The sequence below is a fragment of the Pinus tabuliformis genome, chromosome Q (assembly GCF_031772625.1).
Source record: "Pinus tabuliformis cultivar Carrire ecotype Pingquan chromosome Q, CPIR1, whole genome shotgun sequence".
Classification (NCBI taxonomy): domain Eukaryota; kingdom Viridiplantae; phylum Streptophyta; class Pinopsida; order Pinales; family Pinaceae; genus Pinus; species Pinus tabuliformis.
The window spans coordinates 1,198,183,555-1,198,195,572 of NC_142296.1; the positions used below are offsets into that span (position 1 = coordinate 1,198,183,555).

General features: G+C 32.1%; 1 pseudogene; it reads right to left on the reverse strand.

The window, feature by feature from the left end:
* Positions 1–10,734: 10,734 nt before the first annotated feature.
* LOC149224057 (glutathione S-transferase DHAR3, chloroplastic pseudogene) lies at positions 10,735–11,807 on the reverse strand (annotated as a pseudogene).
* Between the last annotated feature and the right edge of the window lie 211 nt (positions 11,808–12,018).

Here is a 12,018-nt window from a genome sequence, read left to right on the forward strand (position 1 = left end):
TTTGAATGCAAAAAGAAAAAGAAAAACAAGATTACTGAGCTATGCTAAAATGAAATGAAATAACTGAGCTTATGCTAGGTAATAAGAAAATGAAATGATTGAGTTTATACTAGATATTAAGAAAACGAAATGAACGATACAAAAATCAATCAAGTGAACCTAGTCGCAAACTTGATTGAACTGAATATTAAAAACATGAAAACAGGCAATCCACGAATTAAATCGATGAACAAAAGAAAATCTAATTACTTGGAATCAAAGACCTGATCTCCACGTAAGGGCTTTCCACGAGGCAGTTAGTCGCCTTAAATCAACAACACATGAAATGTATGAAACAATAACTTTGCATATAACGAAAAAGAGTTTTACAAGATGCTCAAATTACATACGGCGGTGCACGCATTACACAGAGCTGCCAGTGTTTTTATATAATTCTTATTAACAATATGAGAAATTTAAGCATACAAGACTTCACTATAATCCTTATCAAAACTAAATCATATCGTGTATTTGTCGATTTGTTATTGAAAAAGGAAATCGATGAAATCTCTCAAAATTTAGACTCTGTTCCAGCGCATTGTCGTACTGTTGACTGTCATGGTTGACCGTGTTATAGTGTGGATCTCTTGATAAATTAGTTCGAGTAAATAGGAAGAAATCCATGAGAGGATCATTCCCTATCTACCCATATACTCCTTTGCTGAGTTGGCGCACTCGAACCTTGTCAACAATGGAAGTAGCTGCAGATCTGTGGATTAGCTACAGAATCAGGTCAATTCTATCACTGCATGTAAACGTTAATAGAACAAGAAGGCATATTGATAAAATATGAAAAAGAGGACATACGAATGTTTACCTTGTCAAAACTTTGTGTTTACTTCATTTTATTTGGATGATAGCAGTAGGAAAAATGAGGTAAATATGGACGAAAGGGATGTCAAGATAAAGCAATTCTTGGACTCTACATGTATCATGAATTATTATTAATTTAGTAACTACACATGTTTTTTGTTTTTACTGAGGTGCTACCTTTTAGTAATAAATAACTTAATTTTATTTTATTTTAGTGGATTAGCCTTTTCTTATTTTATGAAAATATTAACCATCTTAGCTAAAACAAACGGTAATTATGGATGAGAGGAAAAAAGATTAACAATAAATAACGAATGAACGACAAAATAACTAGCTATGTGGAGGAAGTTGTGCATACGTGGAGGAAGATGTGTGGCATGTGAAGGGAATTTTCAGCTCCCGTTCTTGCTAGAATTTAACTCACTTTTATTTCATCCATATGAAAAAGCATAATTAGAAGTACATGTAGTAATACACTTATTTTGAAACCACTATCTCGCATGCCTTGCATAACATTGTATTTATTCAAGAATAAGAATTAATGGAAGATTATGTATGCGGAACTATAGCTAGAATTACTATCAAGATCTCAAATGACTGGAATTGTGATATGGCCCCATGGAGAACATTTCCATGGTTCTATGATATTCAAAGAATTATCATTGAAAGTCATCGACTCCTACTTGAGGCATTCATGCTCTTCATATCGAATTTTAGTGGAGCCAGAAAACCACAACTTGTGTGTAAGACCATGGGGAAAACAAGTACTAACTCGCTCAAACAAAATTCTGCACTCCCACACTTGTTCCATATATATATATATATATGTATATATAGCGTGTAGAGTCTTTAATGTGGAAGCATACGAACAATGTGGAGGATAACAATGTAGAGGATGGCTTATTGAGCGAAGATGTAGAGAAGTGTAGATGCTTCGTACTTCATAATTAAAACAAATAATAATTAGGAACGAGAGGCAAAACAATTGGTAGTTAATAATAAATGAACAACACAAGAAGTTTTTGTACACAAGAAGTTGTAGAGAAGCGAAGGAATATGTGTGGTGTGCAAAGACAGGAATAAAGAAATATTACTAAAGTTAAAATCATTCTCAAATAAGGATGAAATACAGACCTCACGCTAATGATCTGCCTTAGTAAATTAATTAGTGGTAGAGGCAGAGACTATTCTGCATTGCAACTATTAATCTTGTTAAAAATAAAAATGATGTGTTGCACTTTCCATGGTTTACAAAAATCCTTGCTTTATTTTTTACACATATTTTGCAATCAAGAATAAGGTTTTACTAATATTCCCTGGTTTCTTTGGTGATAGGATTTTGTTGGAATAATAAGTATGAGTTAAGTAGTTTTCCAAATATAAGGGGTTTAAATATTTTTCACAAGGTTTAGTTATTTTCTCATTAAAAACTAATTTTAAACAAGTTATGCTTTGAGAAGACTTGGTGGTCAATAAAAAAAACAAATCCTATAGTATTGCTTTGTTAGGAACTAATTAACTAAGATGTGAAGTGGATAAATTAATTGCTTGCCCACGCAAGGACTTGCATAAATTGGTTATTTGTATGGTAACCACTAGTAATTCTACGCATTTACAATTTTACTCATAGGTAAGTAGGAAAACATAAATAATGATGGGAAATAACTCCTAGTAAATATATTTATTTACATATTATCCTTATCAATATTTTTATACAAAGACTTAAATTATGGTGGGAAGCAACTGATGGTAAATATGTTATTTACTTCACTATGAACTCTTTTCAAGGAATTTATTTTTGGATAGTTTTCCTACTGTGATTTAAGAATAAAAAATTACTACACAAATATCTAAAATCATGCATGAATATTGCAACCATATCCATAAATTATATCATAAAATATGTGAGGCAGTTATCCACATGGAATTATATTATGCAAAGGTTGCAATAAGACCTTCAAGGTATGGTCTAATTAAATGTTTGATTTTTTTTTAATAATATTGAAAATTAAATATTTATTTTTCAAAATTAAACATTATAAGTTACATTGGGAGATCAACCCAAAAATCTATTACTAGAGCCCTGCCTTGGTAAGGACTAATAAGAAGAAATCACAATCTTTTAAAAAATTGTTTTCTAAAATCTTTACATTTGAATATAAGATTAGCCAAACTCCAAAATAGTGTATGACATCCCTTGTTTATGGGACTCTATTACTAGATTAATAAGAAGAAATCACAATCTTTTCAAAAATTGTTTTCTAAAATCTTTATATTTAAATATAAGATTAGCCGGACTCCAAAATAGTGTATGATATCCCTTGTTTATGAAACTCTATACAAAGCTTTGAAAATTAAAATTCTCAAAGTATACATATTGTACCACTCTCTAGATTTGAACCAATAATTTCTAAGCTAGACATCTGATTATTGATTCTGAAGATATCTCAAAATCCTATCAACCTCATTGTTGTCTTCTCGATTTTAGAATATTTTTAAAATCTATAATCGTAATATGTCCAAAAATAATCTCTTAAAAAAATATTCTTAACCATTTTAAATATAATTTTCCAATTCTACCAAAATATTAAAGAAAAAAGAAACCCTTTAAAAAACAGCAAACTAAAAAGACAACACCCTTCTCATGGGATTTCTCAATTCCACAAAAATATTTAAAACGTTCAAAAAGGTAAATTCGTTAAACTTTGGAATTACTCCAGGGAACACGGAATCCAAATCTCTCGGAATCTAACAAAGGGCTCTTCCCAGAAATAAGGTAACTAATACTCGAAGAAACCAACCGAGCTGTCCACGGTCCAAAATAGTCAACAACTTTATTTCCACCCAGGCAATTTGACTATGAATTATTTGATGAGAATAAAATGCAAAAGGATCTTATATTCAATCTGGAAGTCTACTTATTAATTTTTATACGTGCTACTTGCTAGCATAATATCATTAAAAATATTAATATGGTTTATAACGATATTAATATGGTTGATATAAACCGAAGGTTTTATTCACATCGATCATTAATAAATATATATTAATAAAAATAATATTATTACAATAAAATTATTATTATTATCATTAATAATAATTATAAATTTATATGAATTAATATATAATATTTAATTTTAAAATATTTAATAATAATAATAATATTAATTATTAATAATAATTTTAATAACAATAATTATTTTAGTAATTATGGTTGATATATGCCTAAAGCTTCATTTCTATCTATCACACAAGCTATTGATAAATATATAATAATAATATTTAAAAACAAATAAATTTAATTAAAAATTAATAATAATAACAATTAATTGATTTATAAATAATAATAATTAATAAATAAAAGTTATAAATCCAAGTTATAAAAATTATAAACCCAACATATCAAAACCCTAACATAAATATTATATACCCTAAAATAAACATGGTTGATTTTGATATTGAAACAATCCTTGTCATAATGGGACATTGGATCATGGTTGACCTTGTTTGAGCATGATTGATTTTCATATCGAGACAATATTCATCACAATACAACATTAGACCATGGTTGACCATGATTGATTTTTATACTGAGATAATCTTTGTCACATGCGACATTTGAACATGGTTAACCATGGTTAACCATGGTTGACCATGGTTGAACATGGTTAACCATGGTTGACCATGGTTGGCTATGATTGAACATGGTTGACCATGATTGATATTATAAACCCAAAGGAACAGCAAACCCAAGGGATTGATATTATAAACCTAAGGGAATAATAAACCCAAGGGATTAATACTAAAACCCCAAGTGATTAATACTAAAACCCCAAGGGAATAATAGTAAACCCAAGAGACTAATATTATAAACCCAAGGTATATAAACCCTAATATAAATATTGTAAACACTAAAATAAACATGCTTAACCATGCTTAACCATGGTTCGTTTTCATATCAAGACAATCTTTTTCACAACGCAACATTCGACCATCATGGTTAACCATGCTTGACCATGGATGACCATGTTTGATTTTATAAAACATGGTTGACTATGGATAACCAAGGCTGACCATGATTGACCATGGTTGACCATATTTGACTTTATAAAAAATGGTTGACCATTGTTTCCCAAGGTTGACAATGATCGACCATAGTTAGCGATGATTATCATATTGAGACAATCTTTGTCATATTGCAACGTTGGACCAAGGTTCAAACAATGATTGATTTTCATATAGAGACAACCTTTGTCACAATGCGACGTTTGAAAATGGTTGACCATGATTAAATGTGGTTGACCATGGTTGAATAATATTAAACCTAAGGGACTAATATTATAAAGCCAATGTATATAAACCCCAAGATAAATATTATAAAAACTAAAATAAACATGGTTGACCATGCTTGCTTTTCATATTGAAACAATCCTTGTCACAATGTGACGTTGGACCATGGTTAACCATGATTGGTTTCAAATCGAGAGAATATTTGTCACAAAGTGACAATGGACCATGGTTGACCATGGTTGATTATCATATTAAGGCAATATTTGTCATAGTGCGACGTTGGACCATGGTTGACGAGGATTGAATTTATAATACATGGTAGGCAATGGTTGAGCATGGCTGACCATAGTTGACCATGATTGATATTATAAACCGAAGGGAATAATAAACACTAGGGATCAATACTAAAAACCCAAAGGACTCTAAACCTAAGGGAATAAAAGTAAACCCTAAGAATATGGACTCTTAGATCAATAAACCCAAGGGATAAAAATTATAAATCCAAGGTATATAAACCCTAACATAAATATTATCAACACTAAAATAAACATGGTTGAGCTGGTTAGTTTCCATATTGAGACAATCCTTGTCATAATGCGACACTGGATGATGGTTGGCCACGATTGACCATGATTGATTTTTGTATCGAAACAATATTCATCATAGTGCAACATTGGAAAATGGTTGATTTCCATATTGAGACAATATTTGTCACAATGTGACATTCGACCATGGTTGACCATGAATAATATTATAAACTAAAAGGAATAATAAACCCAAGGGATTGATATTATAAACCAAAGGGAATAAGAAAATCAAGGGATTAATACAAAAACCCCAAGGGAATAATATTAGACCGAAGGGAAAAATATTAAAAACCCAAGGTATAAAAACCCTAAGATAAATATTATAAACCCTAAAATAAACATGGGTGAACATGGTTGATTTTATTATTGAGACAATCCTTATCACAATGTGACATTGGACCATGGTTGACCATGGTTGATTTACGTATCCAGACAATATTTGTCACAATGCAACATCAGAGCATGGTTGAAAATGGTTGACTTTCATATCGAGACAATATTTGTCGCAATGCGACGTTTGACCATGGCTAGCCATGATTTCCCATGATTTTCATATGGAGACATTTTTTGTCATAATGCGACATTCAACCATGGTTGACCATGGCTGGCTATGAACCTAAGGGGATAATATTAAACCAAAGGGACAAATATTATAAACCTGAGGTTTACAAACCCTAAGATACATATTATAAACACATGATTGACCATGGTTGATTTTCGTAGGAAGATAATTATTATCCCAATGCGAAATTATACCATGCTCGATTTACATAACGGGACAATATTTGTCACAATGCGACGTTAAACCATGGTTGACAATGGTTGATTTTCATATTGAAACAATGTTTGTCACAATGTGACATTGGAACATGGTTGATCATAATTGATTTTCATATCGAAACAACCTTTTTCACAATGCGACATTTGACCATGGTTGACCATGATGGTCCATGATTTTCATATGGAGACAATTTTTGTCACAATGCGACATTCCACCATGGTTGGCTATGATTGAACATGATTAACCATAATTTATATTATAAACCCAAGTGAATAATAAACCCAAGGGATTGATATTATAAAACCAAGGGATTATTACTAAATCCCCAAGTGATTATGAACCTAAGGGATCACTACTACATGTAGGGGGGTTTTAAGACAATATTTGATTCAATTGTCTTAACTTAAGACAAAAAGAAACTTGTGTATTGTCTTTAAGCGGGTGTCTCAAAATATAATGTCTCAAAAAATTTTCTCTATAAAGGCAATATAGAACACATATTATTATTGTCTCTATAAAGATAAGAATTATTGTTTATTAAGAGACAATTTCATTTGTCTCTCTAGAGACAATTTTATTTGTGTCTCTTTAGAGACAATTAAATTTTTATCTTTTTAGAGACAATAGCTGAGATTAAAAACATATTGTCTATATAGAGACTATATGTCCATAATTCAAACTATTGTCTCTCTAGAGACAATATAAAAAAATATTTAAAAATAAATAAATAAAATCATTTTGAATGTTCTTTCAAAGTAGTTTCACATTCAAAGTTCCCAAATAGTGATTTTAATTACCTTAAATCTTTGTTTTTTATGGATACCAACAGCATAAAAAATAAATAAATCCATTATCTTTAATGCTAACAGCAAAGTGATTTTAAATCTAAATGAAAAAACAATTCTCGAAAGCAACATTGAAAATAATAAGGCAACACACTTATATTTTCTGAAAATGCATTCATGTCATTTGAACATGCAGGATCCTCAGTTGGAACTTCATTTTAAGACATATTATGAGTCAAAAAAGAAATGTTCTAGATTTCTCCATCCTACAAGAGGGTTTACTCTCTAACATAGAAATTAAAATCTTCAATCACATTAAATGGTGGAAATTAAATTCATATCCAGTTGTTAAACCACAATTTCAATACCCTTGTATAATTGGAATTGGCTTCCCTGATAAAAAAGAACTGTAATAATGTATATGAATTTGAATTTACAATTGATTGGAAATTCTGTCTTCGTGAAGGTTTTACAAAAGATGAAAAATTGACACAGGTCTTGGCAACATGATATAGGCCAATTCTCAATCTATTGGTGACCTACATAATTATCTTGTCCACTATTGGATTTCACAATTTGAGTTGGCTCCATCTCCTGTTGCAGCCCAAGAATTGTTGCAATTGGTATCCAAATTGGTGGTGATATAGTTCCCGAGGAAGCTTCATATCCAATGAATCTAATTCGGGTAATGAACTATTATGATCAACTTCATAACAAGCTGAAGTTGCAGAAAAGTCTCTATCACTAGATTTTTTCTGGGCAGTTAATCATTTCTTGGAGGCACACCAAACCACCCATCCTTCTTCCTGTTAAGAATAAAATAATAAATTCCTGTAAGGCAAGTTTTATACCATTGCTCAACCATTTCCAAGAGAGCTACTTACTGAAATAAAATAAAATAAATGTAGTGCGTACCTGAAATATAAATGTGTGCACTCTTAGTATTTCTTCATTATCACTTGCCTTGCCTTTCCTGATTCCCCGGAGCACTTGCAAATGCAATAATAGATTCATTTTATTTATTTTTATAATAAAAAATCCTACCATATTTATAATAATTAATAATTGAAATAAAAATAAAATTTTGCAAACTTATTAAACTCTTAATATAAAAACGACTCAAAAACAAAATCAATATACTCTTTAATATAAACATAAATTTTAATGATGATACCATCTCTATTTTTGGTTGGTAGCACTGTTTGTTCCCAATCAAAGCCCAAAAATGTTGTGAATACTAGTGAAAATACTAGGTAAGTTTCAAACCCTTTTAAAATGAAAGTACATCACCTATTTTTCTCTGCAGTGGGATGGGAAGTATTTGAAAACTCTTATTAGAAGAGTGAACAGAATCTTTGACTAAAACTTACAGAATCTCAATCAACATTAATACTCAACAATCATATGGGATTTTCCCTAAATGAGGAGATAGGGGAGAGAGAAGTGAATTCTTCCACCTAGCTAGATGACGTGATATCAAGTGGTGATTGAATTGGAAAACATCAAACAGAGAAGAGGCAAGTTGGTTCAAAACATAATAAATGTCCTCCTTCCCAGCGAACTACTCAACTGGATGGTACTCTAGCTATTGCAGTAAATCACAGAGAGAACTCTCCCACAAATGCCATTACTTATTACAATAATGAGTTGGGAAGCATGAGAAAATGAGTTCAATGAAGAGAGGTTGAGCATAATGAATCTTCATTCAAAAGGGTTGGTGGTTTGCATTCCCCTTGAGTGTTGGTAGTGTGGAGTATCACCAATCTGGTCTACTAGCAATTGCCGCAAAAGGTGCAAAGACAAGCCGATAGATTTTTTAAATTGTTAAAATAATATGAGGAATGCATTTGTAAATATGTATGCCATATATATTGACAAATTTAAATTTTAGTGGTGTATAACTATTCAGCATTATGTATTGTGGTCTTATGCATACGAGTGATGGCTTCAAGGTGGTTGCCCCGGGGTAACTAGTTTAGCATTCTACATGCCTCTTTTGAATGAAAATGCAATATAATATAAATATACACATAAATATAAAATAGATGCTCCTGTGACACTCTACTTCTGAGGTTTTTTGGTAAATGACACTCCCACTCTGCAGTATGTTCTTGCAACTTATGTTGAAATAAATTTAATAGAAGAGTGGATTAGAGATATATCATAAGATCTATACCTTCAAGTAACATAAATGATATGGGTATGCTGAAGGATAAATCCTTTAACCAAAATGAAGGAAAAACATGATGACAATTGCCCAATCAAGAATTTTGAGCAGTTTGCAGCAATTAATAAATCTATCATATAGGAAGATGCATCTTCAAAGCTAAAAATATCCAAAAAAAGCATATGGTGGGAACAATAGTAGTAATTACAAACCCAAACGAAGTAGAAATAATTTCAGGAAATTAAGGAGACATTAATACACAAGGGTGTATATGCAAGGACTCAAATTTTAGGCCTCCTAAATGAATGCTGTGGAGAAAAACAAGTCTTTGTTTGGAAGCAGCTATCCTTATCGGCCAACAGTTAAAATTTGAAATGGTTATTGAGGAATAATAGAGGCAGTTGTTAAGATTTGAAATGGCTATTGAAGAATAATAGATGAAGAGTTTCTCACACTCTATGCCTACCTCTGAACAGAAAAATTATGTGGAAAGGCATTGTGAAAGCAACCAAGGTGAGGAAATCTTGATGGTAGTAATTCATGCAACAACGAATAGATAGTTTATAAAGATGGGCAGTGAGCACCATGAACGTCTGTGTCGGTAACAGTTGGATAAAGAGAATGGCAAAGCGAATTAAAGCCATATATCATATGAATATCTAGCTTCGAGTGGCATGAAGAGTTGGTTATGCTGCCAAAAAATATTGACAAATTGCCAACCCAAAATTCAAGGAGCAGTTTGTAGCAATTAATCAGTATATCACAGATGACGGATAAAGTAAAAAAATAGACAAATTGCAGACTCAGAGTTCAAGGAGCAGTTGGGAGCAATTAATCAGTCTATCACAGATGACGATACATCTTCTAACCTACAAGTATCCCAAAGGAGCAGCTAGTGAGAACAACAGTAGCAAGTGCAAAAACAGATGGAGCAGATGCATTTTCAGCAAACTTGGGAGAAATTAATACACAAGAGTTATATGAAAGGACTCAGTTGTTGGCCCTCCCCAGTAAATGTTGTGTAGCAAAATCATTAGAGCAGACTTGCTTCATTTCTTGGTTGTTATATTGATCACGTTGCAGTGATCTTACCCACAATAATACTCTATCTGCAGCTATGGAATCTGGAACCATATTTTGATGTATGGATGTAGATTTTTGGGTTGTTTTATGGAGCAACAAATAGTACATAGATTTTTTGGGTTGTTTTCTGATTGGTTTGTGACGTCATTTTCACTTCTGAAGCAATAGATCCATAATTCTAGCATTAACTTATAGATTATGGAAAAATGTAACATTGAAAAGAGTTGAGAAAACATAAACAATTTCCTTCTCAGGTGGGGTTGCCAAAGGTGGTTTTGGGTACTTTTCCTCCAATATTTTGGTTATAACATCTGAGTCTGGAATCCAATTATAATCAATCTTGATGACAGGAACTTTTGCTTGAGGGTTCATATGCAAAAACCAGTGCACCAACATCTTCAACATAGCTCCCCCTAATTTCCCACATAAACATAGGCACAGTCTCACGCTCGTAATCGGTTTTAACCATAGCCGTAAAGAAATGAGCCTACAATGAAAACGAAAAATAATATATGGGCCTCAGAACCAGAAATTTACCAGTTAGGTTTGTTACTGGTATCAATTAACTTCATGTTGCATGGGACCTGTTTTTCCTCGAGAGTAAGCAAAATCCTCTGGCTAAAGGGACTTGCTCAAAGATGTGTTCAATACATTAAGCTTTACTTCATACATTAAAATGCCTGAAATGTACTGATAGAGGACAAAATGTTTAACAAATAAAGATGAAATAAAAGCTAGGAAATGCAACATTGAATCGTTCTGCTAAAAAAGGGGAAAATGACAGGAAAATTACTTACAGTCCCCAAGGGACCTGTGAAAAGATGTGTTCAATACATTAAGCTTTACTTCATACATTAAAATGCCTGAAATGAATTAATACACCACAACAAATTGTTTGACAAATAAAGATGAAATAAAAACCGAAGAAAACAGGAAATGCAAGATTGAATAGTTCTACTAAAACAAGGGAACATGACAGGAAAAATTATTTACAGTCCCCAAGCTTATCAGGTGCACCTGCAATAGCCTTAACACAGACTTCCACTGCTTCAGCCATGCTCACAATTCGTGTATTGCCAATCTTCCTCCTCTGAAGCAAGACCCTGGATCTAACCCCTTTCTCGCCAAACAAATGGGTACCTGAGACCACAATTAAAGGCTCTACGATACAACACTAGTGATTCCAGAGAGTCACAGCGTAGATTTTTTGCTACAGCGAGAGACGAAGTGGAAGCTACACTAAGCATGGATATCATAGCCATCTCTGACTTCTATAAATAGACCTCACTCTCATAGGTTTCCATCCTCCCCATTTTTATGACACTCATTAGTGGAAGATCACTCTGCACTGCAAATCCCCATATATGAAATGCAAATAACAAATGAATTCATTGTGCAATCTAATCCCCATCACATAAATGCTAAAATAAGAAACTCTGGGTTCCTTCCAGAGACCTGTCGACGTGTTTGTCT